The 5,003-nt window shown below is 38.9% G+C and overlaps 1 pseudogene across 1 annotated transcript; it reads left to right on the top strand.

Annotated features, from left to right (window-relative positions):
* Positions 1–1,676: 1,676 nt before the first annotated feature.
* On the top strand, positions 1,677–3,229 carry LOC106996230 (cytochrome b-c1 complex subunit 2, mitochondrial pseudogene; annotated as a pseudogene). Its single transcript, XR_001442553.3, has one exon. The product of XR_001442553.3 is annotated as a cytochrome b-c1 complex subunit 2, mitochondrial pseudogene (transcript).
* The last annotated feature ends 1,774 nt before the right edge of the window (positions 3,230–5,003 follow it).

Genomic DNA, 5,003 nt, shown 5'->3' with positions numbered 1-5,003 from the left:
AAGAATTCATCTCACAGGGTTAGACTTTTGTTTTCATGGCACAGTTTGATAGCACTCTGTTTGGGGAATGTGAGAAGGAATATTTTGTACTGAAATGAAGCTCATGGTGACAAAGGAAATATCCTCAGATAAAAATTAGAAAGAAGCTTTATGAGAAACTTCTTTGTGATGTGTGTATTCATCTCACAGAGCAACAACTTTCTTTTCATGGAGCAGTTTGCTAGCAATGTTTTTGTGAAATCTGCAAAATGAACTTTCCTCAGATAAAACCTAGAAAGAAGCCTCCTGAAAAACAGCTTTGTGATGTGTGAATTCATGTTACAGAGTTTTACCATTCTTTTCATTGGGCAGTTTGATAACACAGTTTTTGTGCAATCTGCAATAGGATATTGGGAGTGCATTGAAGCCTATGGTGACAAAGGAAATATCCACAGACAAAAGTCCAAAAAGAAGCTTTCTATGAAACTCCTCTGTGATGTGTGAACTCATCTCACAGAGTTACACTGTTCTTTTCATTGAGAAGTTTGCTAACACTTTTTTCGATTAATCTGCTATGGGATATTGGGAAGCACATTGATTAATACAGTGAAAAAGGAAATATACTCAGATAAAAACTAGAAAGGTTTCTGAGAAACATCTTTGTGGTATGTGAATTTATCTCACACAGTTACACCACTTTTTTCATGTAACAGCTTGGTAACACTGTTTTGGGTGAATCTGAGAAGGGATATTTTGGGTCACATTGAATCTATGGTGACAAAAGGAAATATCCTCAATTAAAAGCTAGAAATACGATGTCTGAGAAACTACTTCATCATGTGTGAATTCATCTCGCAGAGTTACACTGTTGTTTTCACTGAGTCGTTTGATAACACTGTTTTCGTGGAATCTGCAATAGGATATTTGGGAGAGCATTGAAGCCTGTGGTGACACAGGAAATATCCTCCGAGAAAAACCAAAAAGAAGCTTTCTGAGAAACTGCTTTGTGATGTGTGAATTCATCTCACAGATTTACACCTTTCTTTTTATGGAACAGTGTGCTAACACTATATTCGTGGAATCTGCAAGGGGATATTCACGAGCAATATATATTGAGGCAAATTGTGAAAAAGGAAATATCCTCAGATAAAAACTAGAAGGAAGCTTTCTGAGAAAGTTCTTTGCAATGTGTGAATTCATTTCACAGTGTTACACCTTTCCCTTCATGTAGCAGTTTTCTAACACTGTTTTTTTTGAATCTGCAAAGGGATATTTGTGAGTGCTTTGAGATCTATGGTGAAAAAGGAAATATCTTCACATAAAAACTAGAAAGAAGCTTTTTCAGAAACTGCTTTCTGATGTGTAAATTCATCTCACAGAGATACACTGTTCTTTTCTTTGAGCTGTTTGCTAACACTGTTTTCTTGGAATCTGCAATGGGATATTCAGGAGCGTGTTGAAGCTTATGGTGATAAAGGAAATATCCTCATACAAAAACTAGATAGAAGCACTCTGGAAAACCACTTTGTGATGTGTTAATTCATCTCACGGAGTTACACGATCCTTTTTATGGATCAGTTTTGTAGCTCTGTTTTTGTGGAATCTGAGAAGGGATATTTTGGATCACACTGGAGTCTTTGGTGACTAAGGAAATATACTCAGATAAAAACTAGAAAGAGACTTTCTTTAATCCGGTGGGACCGTGTGTCAGAACAATCTTGAATCATGAAGCTACTAACCAAAGCTGGGTCCTTCTCGAGATTTTATTCCCTCAAAGTTTCCCCCAAAGTTAAAACCACAGCTGCGCCTGCAGGAGCACCACCACAACCTCAGGACCTTGAGTTTACCAAGTTACCAAATGGCTTGGTGATTGCTTCTTTGGAAAACTATGCTCCTCTATCAAGAATTCTTTTGTTCATTAAAGCAGGCAGTAGATATGAGGACTCCAACAATTTAAGAACCACCCATTTGCTGCAACTTGCATCCAGTCTGACAACACAAGTAGCTTCATTTTTCAAGATTACCCATGGAATTGAAGCAACTGGTGGCAAATTAAGTGTGGCTGCAACAAAGGAAACCATGGCTTACACTGTGGAATGCCTGTGAGGTGATGTTGATATTCTAATGGAGTTCCTGCTCAATGTCACCACAGCACCAGAATTTCGTCGTTGGGAAGTAGCTGACCTTCAGCCTCAGCTAAAGATTGACAAAGCTGTGGCCTTTCAGAATCCACAGACTCATGTCATTGAAAATTTGCATGCAGCAGCTTACCGGAATGCCTTGGCTAATCCCTTGTACTGTCCTGACTATAGAATTGGAAAAGTGACATCAGAGGAGTTACATTACTTTGTTCAGAACCATTTCACAAGTGCAAGAATGGCTTTGATTGGACTTGGCGTGAGTCATCCTGTTTTAAAGCAAGTTGCTGAACAGTTTCTCAACATGAGGGGTGGGTTTGGTTTATCTGGTGTGAAGGCCAAATACCGTGGAGGTGAAATCCGAGAACAGAATGGAGACAGTCTTGTCCATGCTGCTCTTGTAGCCGAAAGTGCTGTCACCGGAAGTGTAGAGGCAAATGCGTTTAGTAACCTTCAGCATGTCCTTGGTGCCAGGCCACATGTCAAGAGGGGCAGCAGCCCCACCAGCCATCTACAGCAAGCTGTTGCCAAGGCAACTCAGCAGCCAATTGATGTTTCCGCATTTAATGCCAGTTACTCAGATTCTGGACTCTTCGGGATTTATACTATCTCCCAGGCCACAGCTGCTGGAGATGTAATCAAGGCTGCGTAGAATCAAGTCAAAACAATAGCTCAAGGAAACCTTTCCAACACAGATGTCCAAGCTGCCAAGAACAAGCGGAAAGCTGGATACCTAATGTCAGTGGAGTCTTCTGAGCGTTTCTTGGAAGAAGACGGGTCCCAGGCTCTAATTGCTGGTTCTTATGTGCCACCATCCACAGTCCTTCAGCAGATTGATTCAGTGGCTAATGCTGATATCATAAATGCTGCAAAGAAGTTTGTTTCTGGCCAGAAGTCAATGGCAGCAAGTGGAAATTTGGGACGTACACCTTTTGTTGATGAGCTGTAATACTGACTAGAGGAGAGAGCTGAATAGTCTCTCAGCCCAGAGCAGCAAACACATGAAAGTCAGAAATCTCTAATATAACATTTGTCTTTTTTCCAGTGAGGTAAAATAAGGCATAAATGCAGGTAATTATTCTCAGCTGACCTAAAGTCAATAGAACATTCTGCTTAGGTGTTTTATTACGTTTTTCTCAATGGGTTAATCAACAAGTATTTATTATATGCTGATATTTTTGTTTTAGATGCTTTATTAAAGGAGACAGGAATGTAATTATTGAGTATAGAAGCATTAGAAACTAGTAAAAGTAAGGCTAAGTGGCTATCAGCGTAAATAGTGCCAGGTTACTATTGGTGGCTTTTCAGGTGAAATCAAGTTCAAAAGCTAAATGGTCTGGTTTTTACCCCTGTTTTGTCTTTTTTGAAATAAAATTATTTCCCCCCCCCAAAAAAAAAAACAAAACTAGAAAGAAACCCTCTGAAAAAGTTCTTTGTGATGTTGAGTTCATCTTCGTGAGGTACACCTTTTTTTTCATGGAACAGTTTGCTAAAACTGCTTTCCTGGAATTTGCAAAGGGATATTTGGGAGCGCCTTGAGCCCTATGGTGAAAAAAGAAACATGCTCTGATAAAAACTAGAAAGAAGCTTTATGAGAAACTGCTTTGTGGAGGTTGAATTCATCGCACAGAGTTACACCTTTCTTTTCATTGAGCAGTTTTGTAGCACTTTTTTGGGGTTATCTGCAAAGGGATATTTGGAAGCTCATGGAGGCTGATGTTGAAAAAGAAAATAACTTCAAATAAAAACTGGAGAGAAGGTTTTTTAGAAACTGTTCTGTGATGTCTGCATTCACTTCATGGAGTTAAGCCATATTTGTGATTGATCAGTTTTTCATCACTGTTTTTGTGGTGTCTGAGAAGAGATATTTGGGAACACTTTGAGGCTGATGGTGGAAGAGTAAATATGCTGCACAGATGAAAGGTAGAAAGGAGACTTCTGAGAAATTTCTTTGTGATGGGTGAATTCGTCTCCCAGAGGTAAATCATTCTTTTCTTTGAGCAGTTTGTTAACCCTGTTTTTGTGGAATTGACAAAGGGATATATGAAGCACAGAGAAACCTATGGTGAAAAGGAAATACCCTCAGATAAAAACTAGAAAGAAGCTTTTTGAGAGACTGTTTAGTGATGGATGAATTCATCTCACAGTGTTAAATCTTTCTTTTCATTGAGCAATTGGGTAACACTGCTTTTGTGGAATCTGTAATGGGATATTTGGGAGTACATAGAGTCCTGAGGTGAAAGAAGAAAATTCTCTATGTAAAAACTGTAGAGAATCTTTCAGAGAAAGTCCATTGTGATTTGTGCATTCATCCCAAACAGCTAAACGTTTCTGTTGAGTGAGCACTTTGGCATCACTGTTTTTGTGGCGTCTGAGAAGGGATACTTGGGAGCACATTGAAACCTATGGTTTAAAAAGAAATATTCGTATATAAAAACTAGAAAGAAGCTTTCTGAGAAACTCCTTTGTGACATGTGAATTCATGTCACTGAGTTACACTGTTCTTTTCATTAAGCAGTTTGCTAACACTGTTTTCTTGGAATCTGCAATGGGATATTTCAGAGCGCATTAATGCTTCTGGTGACAAAATACATAATATCATATAAAAACTAGAAAGAAGCTTTCTGAGACCACTTTTGTGACATGTTAATTCATCCCACAGAGTTCCACGACTCTTTTAATGGAGCAGTTTACCAGCCGTGATTCTGGGGAATCTGAGAAGGGATATTTTGGATCTCATTGAATCCTATGGTGACAAAGGAAATATCCTCATATAAAAACTGGAAAGAAGGTCTCTGAGAAACCGCTTTGTGATGTGTTAGTTCACCTCACAGAGATATACCCCCACTTTTCTTGGAGCACTTTGCCACCACTGTTTTCATGGAA

This window comes from Macaca mulatta, chromosome 19, assembly GCF_049350105.2.
Source record: "Macaca mulatta isolate MMU2019108-1 chromosome 19, T2T-MMU8v2.0, whole genome shotgun sequence".
Taxonomy (NCBI): domain Eukaryota; kingdom Metazoa; phylum Chordata; class Mammalia; order Primates; family Cercopithecidae; genus Macaca; species Macaca mulatta.
Note: the sequence above shows the minus strand (reverse complement) of the source record. Positions and strands in the feature narration are given on the sequence as shown.